Genomic DNA, 10,270 nt, shown 5'->3' with positions numbered 1-10,270 from the left:
AAAACAAAAAATCATGTTACCGTTTTGGATCTAGGGTTTCCGTTAGTGGGCCATTTGAAGGAAAAAAAATAGTTGAACGGCAACGTTAAAATGCATACCATTTTTTGTAGGAACGGCATGCATTTTAAATAACCGTAACGTAGAACGGCAACATAGAACGGCAACGTTGCCCATTTGGTCCCGAGTGAGACAATAGTAGAACGGCAAATTATTTAACATACTGGCAGCTTCTTTTCCACTAATTTTTTCTATCCACCAGCGTTGCCTTTCTACTGTATATTTTTTTTCCTTCAATCTGCCAGCGTCTCAAGAACGTTGTTGTTCTACTATGTTGAATAATGGCAACGTTCCAGTATAAAATGTATGTCACTCGAGAACAGAGCGAGAAATGTTAAAATGCATGCCGTTCCTTCAATCCGCCAGTGGCTCATACAATAATGGGGGACGCGATATGTTTTAAATGCAAGCTTATTTTTCCCAGAAGTAATATTAAAATAATGAAAAAGTGAGGCTGCAGCATAATGATTGAGGTTCTCTATCTGGACTCTGATGGTGTCAGAAAGGGCAATAGGGTCTTTTTTCCTCCACATTTTGAAGAACCGTGTGTGTTTTGTTGATAAGAACAAAACCGCCCTCCTCATGTAGATAGTTGCAATAAAGTATTCGCATGCCGTGTTTTTCTCAAAATGAACACACTGTGATAAGCTTATTAAAGAGTATGGAAGCCTACATTTATCAGTTATAACCTATAGCATATTGATATCCTTATAGTTAAGAAAAAATATCTTTTAAAATTACCAACGATGACAAACAATCATTTATTGGTAAAAAAAATTTTTCTTTTCCTTTTCATAGACCAAAGTTAGATTGAGAACTGTAGTTTTGTATGCTACGTATCCTGTAATGGCCTTACTATTCCACAATGTTAAAAGGAGGGCTAAGAAGCCTTTTATCCTCCCACATGACTACTTGAGCCAAATTTCCAACATTTGTTTGCATGTTTCTGCAAAAAATAAAAAATAAAAATTATTGAGTACAATTGGGGAATGCTGTAGTTGGGCATGATAGATGCATCATGATTAGTTACTGTTGCGCTAAAAAATTGGAGATCTATTTATATGGCATCGGAAGAGCTGAGGTGGACCTGCGCGAGGTAGCAAACGGTCAGAAGACCAACCTAGGGTGGTTACTCCAAGAAGGTCCTCCGATGCTTAAGTCAGTAAGTGCAATAGATAAGGAAAGTCTTCTATGAATAGTACATTACAGGATTCGCACCTCTACGTTTGAGCCTTTGGAGGCTATTTATAGTTGGAGTCTGGGTATTACCCTGTATGGGGTTGGATTAGTATAAAGCACAAATGGGTTGCACCAGGTCATATATCTTTCTTGCCTGTGAATCTCATATCTACCAAATGTTTCTCAATTAGTCATTGAAAATTATGAAATGAAAAAAAAGATTAAGGGCTATTTTGGTTGCCACTAAAATTGGCGTATAAGATTATTAAAATTTGATCTCATTTGCAAATGAGACAAGAAGTTCATGCTTAATTTGGAAAATTATTTCTATTGAAATGAGTTTTCCATTTGGAAAACTCATTTCCCATGGATTTTTTTCCGAAATAAAAAACTTGTTTTCTTAAAAATTACTACCGCACATCACATTTGTAAAATTTTTTACCTAATATTTTTTCCTTGGAAATTTTTTCCCCATAAGAATACAAAAACAAAAAAAAATGAGCCAAAAAATTCATGCTTTTATAGTTACTTAGAGGTAATTTTTATGGAAGGAAGTATTACAAGTTGTTTCTTGTTTTTCATTGTTGCCTTCTATGTGATCCCTTCTATTTAGGATTTGTTTGATAAATGTTTTTTGGATCCTAAATGCCTCGAACCACTTCTTCAAGACTTGGTGTCACTCATTCCTCCTCCATGCGGTTGCGTTGTGATTATCAAGCTGCAACGGCTAATCCTGTCTTTCATGAGCGCACCAAACATATTAATACGAGTAGGACGTCATTATCTTTGGGATTCTGTTACTTGGTTTGCTTGGATAATGATTATCATGATTTCTTAGCTAAAAATAGGAGTTATCTAATCGTTGAGATTGAGTATGAGTCGTCGGTAGTCTATAAATAAGGGGCTTATCTATGTGTTGAAAGCAGTTTTTGCATTGAATTAAAAACTTTATTTCTTCCTTTCTCTTGTGGATTCAAGAGCTGTTCTCATAAAGGTAAGACGGTGATCTTACCCGGCGTTTCCGCTTCGTCACGCAACGCCCATTTTCCTTCTTAGCTCGAGCTTGCTGATATCCTCACTAAGGCCCTTAGGCCTGATCAATTTCACAATTTGATTTTCAAGTGGGGTGTTCAAGATCTTCACACTCTAACTCGAAGGGGAGTATTACTACTTCCCAACAACGAGAGGCGATGGAATACACTATTGTGGTAGCCGAAACGGCGTATTCGCCTGCAATTTTGCAATACCTCGCGCCTTATACAGGAGCGGCTCCGGCTGAATATTTTATGTACCGTGAACGACAGACTTCAATCATTTATGACGATCTCTCCAAACAAGATAGCGCTTATCGCCGAATTTCTCTTCTATTAAAAAGACCACCCAGTCGCGAAGCTTATCCATGAGATTTTTATATTTGCATTCACGCCTAGATCTTTCTCGTTTTTCATTGTTGCCTTCTACGTCCCTTCTATTTAGGATTCATTTCCTAAATAGTTTTCAATCCTAACTCTTGCTAGCTATTTTGGTAGTCTATCTCATTTAGGATCTTGCTGTAATGGTATCCTACCCATTTAGAATTTATTCCTAAATTGGGCCTCGCTGTATTTGTAGTCATCCCATTACGATATATTCCTAAACAAGCTTCTAGCAAAATAGGAAGTTACAGGGATTTTTTTTTCCTTATACAACCCTACGAGCCTCTCCATTACACTATAAATACATCTCTAACCCTCCCCCTAACTTGTATCTCCCTTAGGGTTTCTTTTTCTTTAGTATCTTCTTAGTTCTTATTCTTTCTAGTTGGAGTGTCTACATATGACCCTCTTTGTACTTTTCCACGGCTTTCTTGAACGGCATCACATAAAGGTCAAGTATAGGTAGATCAAGTACCCCGGCTCAGATTGCCGTTCAATAACGCTGTGGAAAAATACAGAAAGAGTCTGCATACGAGTGATGTTTATCATCTCTGGTACTTGTTTCAATTCTACATATTGGGTGAGTCTTATGGGTTGTTCTTTTTGCTTTTTATTGGTATTTATTTCTTTAATTCCACTAACAAAGATGCATCTCCATCGCTGGTGTTACATTATTCGCAGGTTCGATTCCTTTCAAATGTTATGATGAGATTTATTGGATGCGGTTGAGAATTCCAATCAGTCTTGGGTTTTTTTTCCAGGATTATTGTTTTCCAATTCTCTTTTCTTATCTTGAACAAATTATTAATTTTTATTTCTTCTTCTACTTCTTCTTGTATATGGAATTTGCTAGGGAATTTCGCAGAAAGGCAATTCTGCGAAATTCCCTAGCATGAGAGAAAGCTTTGGAACAGTTGATATCCTCATTTTTTTGTCATCACCAAACTACGTACGGATCACTGTATGCTAATGTCTAAATTAAACCATGTCAAAGCATTTGGAACAGAAGATATCCTCATTTCAAAGATAATTTGTTGGACCCACCAACGGTTCATGTTAGAGGGGATAAAAGATGTCCCCTTAATTTTGAGTCCAAAATGAGTTTTGAACTGAAAATCAATTCTGAAGATCCAAAACGAAATAAAAGATGGAGCATCGATTACATCATAAAAGAAAGGGAAAACTAACCCACTAATCCAGTGCAACTCGTTTGCACCATATGATAGGCCCACACAACAGTGGAACGTCTTGATTCATCTGGTGGGTCCCACTGTGGATGGGTTTCATAGGACAATATAAACCGTCCGATGGTGGCGTGCTATGCAGCAGATAGATACAACAGAAGTCTTTTTTGAATTTTGTTTATCCGTCTCTACTTAGAGACCACGGACCAAAGATTAAGATCTTCTACTCATAATGATTTTTGGACCAAGTTCAATACAAGGTGGACCCGCTAGTTGGACAGTAGAGGATGATCAGGTCCAAAAGTCCACTATATGGGGTTGGATTAGTATATGGTGCAAATGGGTTGTACCTGCTCATCCATTTAGCATAAAAAAAAACATTTGCCTGTAAATCTCTAATCTACAGAATATTTCTCTACTAGTCATTGAAAATAAGGAAATGGTGAAAAAGCTGATTAAGGGCTTCTTTGGGTGCTACATTTAGAATTTTTTTTTACTGAATCTCTTTTCCATGGATAAAAGGTTTTCCATAAGGATACAAAAACAAAAAAACATGTTACCGTTTTGGATCTAGGGTTTCCGTTAGTGGGCCATTTGAAGGAAAAAAAATAGTTGAACGGCAACGTTAAAATGCATACCATTTTTTGTAGGAACGGCATGCATTTTAAATAACGGTAACGTAGAACGGCAACATAGAACGGCAACGTTGCCCATTTGCTCCCGAGTGGAACAATAGTAGAACGGCAACGTTATTTAACATACTGGCAGCTTCTTTTGCACTAATTTTTTCTATCCACCAGCGTTGCCTTTCTACTGTATATTTTTTTCCTTCAATCTGCCAGCGTCTCAAGAACGTTGTTGGTCTACTATGTTGAATAATGGCAACGTTCCACTATAAAATGTATGTCACTCAAGAACAAAGCGAAAAATGTTAAAATGCATGCTGTTCCTTCAATCCGCCAGTGGCTCATACAATAATGGGGGACGCGATATGTTTTAAATGCAAGCCTATTTTTCCAAGAAGTAATATTAAAATAATGAAAAAGGGAGGCTGCAGCATAATGATTGAGGTGTACTCTATCTGGACTCTGATGGTGTCAGAAAGGGCAATAGGGTCTTTTTTCCTCCACTTTTTGAAGAACCGTGTGTGTTTTGTTGATAAGAACAAAACCGACCTCCTCATGTAGATAGTTGCAATAAAGTATTCGCATGCCGTGTTTTTCTCAAAACGAACACACTGTGATAAGATTATTAAAGAGCATGGAAGCCTACATTTATCAGTTATAACCTATAGCATATTGATATCCTTATAGTTAAGAAAAAATATCTTTTAAAATTACCAACGATGACAAACAATCATTTAATGGTAAAAAAAAATTTTCTTTTCCTTTTCATAGAGCAAAGTTAGATTGAGAACTGTAGTTTTGTATGCTACGTATCCTGTAATGGCCTTACTATTCCACAATGTTAAAAAGAAGGCTAAGAAGCCTTTTATCCTCCCACATGACTACTTGAGCCAAATTTCCAACATTTGTTTGCATGTTTCTGCAAAAAATAAAAATTAAAAATTATTGAGTACAATTGGGGAATGCTGTAGTTGGGCATGATAGATGCATCATGATTAGTCACTGTTGCGCTAAAAAATTGGAGATCTATTTATATGGCATCGGAAGAGCTGAGGTGGACCTGCGCGAGGTAGCAAACGGTCAGAAGACCAACCTGGGGTGGTTACTCCAAGAAAGTCCTCCGATGCTTAAGTCACTAAGTGCAATAGATAAGGAAAGTCTTCTATGAATAGTAAATTTCAGGATTCGGACCTCTACCTTTGAGCCTTTGGAGGCTATTTATAGTTGGAGTCTGGGTATTACCCTGTATGGGGTTGGATTAGTATAAGGCACAAATGGGTTGCACCAGGTCATATATCTTTCTTGCCTGTGAATCTCATATCCACCAAATGTTTCTCAATTAGTCGTTGAAAATTATGAAATGGAAAAAAAGATTAAGGGCTATTTTGGTTGCCACTAAAATTGGCGTATAAGATTATTAAAATTTGATCTCATTTGCAAATGAGACAAGAAGTTCATGCTTAATTTGGAAAAATATTTCTATAGAAATGAGTTTTCCAGTACTTGGAAAACTCATTTCCCATGGATTTTTTTCCGAAATAAAAAACTTGTTTTCTTAAAAAATTACAACCGCACATCACATTTGTAAATTTTTTTACCTAATCTTTTTTCCTTGGAAATTTTTTTCCCATAAGAATACAAAAACAAAAAAAAATGAGCCAAAAAATTCATGCTTTTATAGTTACTTAGAGGTAATTTTTATGGAAGGAAGTATTACAAGTTGTTTCTTGTTTTTCATTGTTGCCTTCTATGTGATCCCTTCTATTTAGGATTTGTTTCCTAAATGTTTTTTGGATCCTAAATGCCTCGAACCACTTCTTCAAGACTTGGTGTCACTCATTCCTCCTCGATGCGGTTGCTGTGGACCCCGATCCCGAGGATGGTGGGCGAGGGACACGAGATCCCGCGCCTGTCCTCTAAGATCTCCACAATGTGAAGGAGAGCTCTACCAAGGAACTCTCGAAATGATGCCACTCAGAGCATGGGTGGCGATATAAATGAGATACCTCTCGATTCAAGGACTAGCCCGGAACCAAGGTGTACCTATAACAAAGAAGAGTCGTCATCCAAGGAAGTAGGCCCTGGATCCCATGAAATACTCTGTTGCAACGGATAACCAGAGATACAAAAGTTCGTGCCTGATGACGAATGGGGAATGTGTTAAGCGCCCCCAATTCGCCCAAGTGCAGGCACCTGGTCTCTTATGCCATTTTTAATTAATTTTGAAGAGTTTTGGGCTAAAATCATGTGAAATGGGAACGAGCACTCCCGAAGAAACGTCTATCTAAGCATGCATGACCCGGGGATGGGCAAAAGAAGATAAACATTCAAATCTTAACTCACCGCATCTACTCCTAACCCATCACATCTAGGAAAGCAATAATATCCGCATGCACAGCTATAGCTAAGCAAGTAATAGCAGATATGATAAGCAGAAAAGCAGTAAATGTCTACAGCTAAGCATGTGGAACTAAACGCACAAGGAATAAGCAAGCTGAAAGTAAACACACAAGGAACCAAAGACAAACACACGATAAACTAAAAGATGCGAGGAAAAAAAGGAATCAGAAAATAGACGGTATGCGCAAACCCAAAATGCCAGGGAAAAGAAAATGGGACATACGATAGACTCAGGGAGCGATTCTAAGGGAATCGAGCTCAGTGATCCTGATCCGCTAAAGATAGGACAAGTCTCGCGATCGTCATAGCCTATCGTTGGGCTCAGCGAGGACAATCCCTGTAAAGGGGCCACGCTATGTCGTCGCCCATCCCAAAACCCGATAAAACGTCGGAAAACCGATAAAACCGGCAAACCACGATCAAAATTGGAAATGAAATGAAAAGAAGGCTCCGAGTGACCTGGCAATCACCATCCTTGCCCATTTTGGTTTTTGTATTTTTGAGAAAAGCTTGAAAGATATTTTTGGATGCTGAAATGATTTTTTTGAAAGGTTGAAATGATTTTATTGAAAAATTTGACTGAACTTGGGATGACGATCCCAAGCTGCCTACGTACCCTGTCAAAAGGGATCAAGCCAACATAGTTCGAAACAGCTTTTCGAAAAATGCTTTTGTGTTTTTTGAATTTTTGTTATTTGATTTTTATGTATTTTTATCCCTTTTGATCAAAATGGGGTTTTGGCTCAAGAGGTTGCCGTCCGTCATCGCCTAGACCCGACGAAGTGTTCCCAAAATCGATGGGATCCCGAAATGCAAAGAGTATCCCAAGGAACATGCAAAGAATAATCCCGAAAAGGAAAGAACTCCTAAATCCTACAAGAAGTAGTAATCTCGAAGAAAAGGGGACCTCTAACCCTGTAAGAGATGATGGCCTCAGAAAGAAGGAAACCTTTACGCCCTGTAAGAATCCCAAGGAAGGCAAGAAGATGCGAAGGGCAAAGGGGGTTGTCAGCTAGACTGACTTGTTGCATATGAACCAAAGTCGACCTGACTAAGATGGGTCAAACATTTCGATCAACTTGTTTCACAAGAAACGAAGTCAATCTGTCACAGTAATAAATCAGATATCTCAAGTGACCCCATTCCCCGAGGAACGAAGCCAGGTCGACCAAAGAAATTCAATCGTCCTAACCAACTTGCCCCCATGTGAAGCGAAATCAATGTAACCAAGGTAAGAGACTCGCTATATTATTAGAATGAAGATAAACCACAGAGCATAGGTTGAATAGACCAAGAAGAAACTCAGATACCGAACATTACTAGGAAGTACGCTGAATAAAGAATAAGAGGTAGCAGATAGAGTTTGCCCTTCTAAAACATTATGAAACCTTTATCCATGTATACTCACACAACCTGAGAATTACTCTCAAAAGCAAACACAAAACCGAAACTAGAGTTTAAGGACAACAACATAGAGCAAATCTAAACCTCCGGTTTTACATGTAGAAACCCAAATTGAGAATATTAAAATGAATTGCAGGCCTAGCACTATCATGATAAACAGAATTCTCATTTAAAACAGGAATGGCATAAAGAGAGAGACAAGGTTACCTGAGTTGTCAAGAGATTGGTGCTTGAAGCTCTTCTCGTTATAATCAGATCTTGGCGCTTGGATGTAAGACCCTGAAATTCTTCCACCAAAATTGGAATGTCACCCTTCTCGCTTCAGATTATAGCTATTTGAAATGCGCCCAATGTAGGCATATGGGAAGAAATCCTATGTATAAGGTCTAATTTGATCAACTTCCTGGTTTTTTTTTTTTTTCTATTTGGGTAGTGACAGGGGAGTGAGGCTAATATCAACTGATGATGGCTTTTGAAAATGGAACAAGAGGATAAAATTGGACGGGAGGAAATCAAATGGGTTAGATGGGGATGGTGGCTGTTCTGAAAGTGATGGTGGTTTGGAATAGTGATGATAGTTGATGGTGAAGAAGGGTTTAGATTTGAAAAAGAGTAATGAGGAATATGATGATGGTGGTAGGATAGGAACTACAAAGAAGAGGGGCTGAAATGGATGGAAGATAAGGTGGACCCGAAAAAAAAAAAAACGATGGACGGAGGAATCCGGCAGGTTTGCTGAGATAATGGCTGCCAATCCCTTTCTTTGTCTTCCCCTCCTTGCTTCTTCTCTTTGCAGCTCCCAAACCCTAGAGAGTTTTTACCCAAATCAGTAAGAGAGAATGGGAGGGAGAAATGGACTTCGGTGGGATGACCGGAGTTAATGGCGGGTGCCGGAGTAGGGTGCTGATGGCGGGGATTGAGGCGAAGATGGAGGGAATGCAAGAGAAATGAAGTGGGTTTTGGTGTTGCTAGATGTAGGTTTTGATGTGGCTGTGATGGTGGGTTTGTGAAATGGGGGAAATGAAATGGGTTTATGAATAAAGGAGATGGTGGAGGTGGTGGCTTGAAGGGGTGGTGGTGGCTGTGCTAGGAATGGAGGTGGGTCGAATTTGTAGAAGTGGATGGTGGCGGTGCCGGATTCCGGTGGATGAGGTTGGAAGAGGGGTTTGATGGGACAATTGATGGTGGCTGTGAGGGGAGGTAGGAAGTGGAGAGAGTGATGGTGATGGTGGAGGATGGTGGTCGGTGGAGATTGGCCGGCGGATCCGGTCGGAGGTAGAGATTTGCAGAGGTGGGTTTTGATTTGGGTTAGGAGGTAAACAAAAAAAAAAAAAAATGGGGTCTGCTGAGGGTTGGTACCGGAATCCGGTGGCTGGATTCCGGTGGACGAGATTGGAAGAAGGGTTTGGGTTGTTGGTGGATGACGATGGTGGTGGTAATTGGGTGGTTCGGTTGGAGGAGGAGTTGGGAAAAATAAAATGGGTTTGGTGATAAGGGTAAAGGAAATGGTGGGGGATTTCAATGGAGGTGGAGGTGGAGGTGGTGGTACCGGATTCCGGTAAGGCCACCGGAATCAATGGAGGTTGGGGGTTGTTTGAAATGGGTTTAGATGTTGAAAATTGAGGAGGTAGGGGGTGGCTGCGGTAAGAGGGTTTGGTGGTGGAAGGGTTGGGTGGTGGTGGAGCTGAGGATGGTGGTGGTGGTTGGTGGTGGCCGGTCTCCTCCTTTTCTGCTACTCTCTTTTTTCTTTTTTTCTCCCCTCCTCTGTGTATCCTCCTCTCCCTCTGCTATTCTCCGTTTTTCTTTTAGAAAAATCTCTGCCTCTCTTGGTTACCCACGAGATTTTCTATTTTTATAGCTAGGGTTAAAACCCTCCTCCTAATCTCAGCCATCCATTTCATTCCCTTCTCATCTCAGCCATCAATCTCTCTCTTTTAGCCTTAATGCCCTCCTAGAAACCCAAAAACCTAGAACATTCTAGATGATCTGAGCCCTACACTACACC

The 10,270-nt window shown here is 39.6% G+C and overlaps 1 long non-coding RNA gene across 2 annotated transcripts; it reads right to left on the bottom strand.

The window, feature by feature from the left end:
* Nucleotides 1–5,212: 5,212 nt before the first annotated feature.
* LOC143851582 (uncharacterized) lies at nucleotides 5,213–10,064 on the bottom strand. 2 transcript variants are annotated; one of them, XR_013236414.1, is made up of 3 exons: nucleotides 8,473–10,044; nucleotides 5,659–5,767; nucleotides 5,213–5,521 (listed from the first exon to the last, which is right to left on the bottom strand). It is a non-coding gene; the product is annotated as an uncharacterized LOC143851582 (long non-coding RNA). The 2 variants fall into 2 exon arrangements; XR_013236415.1 differs by lacking the exon at nucleotides 5,659–5,767 and having other exon boundaries at nucleotides 5,213–5,380; nucleotides 8,473–10,064.
* Between the last annotated feature and the right edge of the window lie 206 nt (nucleotides 10,065–10,270).

This window comes from Tasmannia lanceolata, unplaced genomic scaffold (genome assembly GCF_043159265.1).
Source record: "Tasmannia lanceolata isolate RefF3 unplaced genomic scaffold, GAP_Taslan_0.1 ptg000018l, whole genome shotgun sequence".
Classification (NCBI taxonomy): domain Eukaryota; kingdom Viridiplantae; phylum Streptophyta; class Magnoliopsida; order Canellales; family Winteraceae; genus Tasmannia; species Tasmannia lanceolata.
The sequence above is the reverse complement of the archived record's forward strand: the minus strand, read 5'-3'. Positions and strand labels throughout refer to the sequence as shown.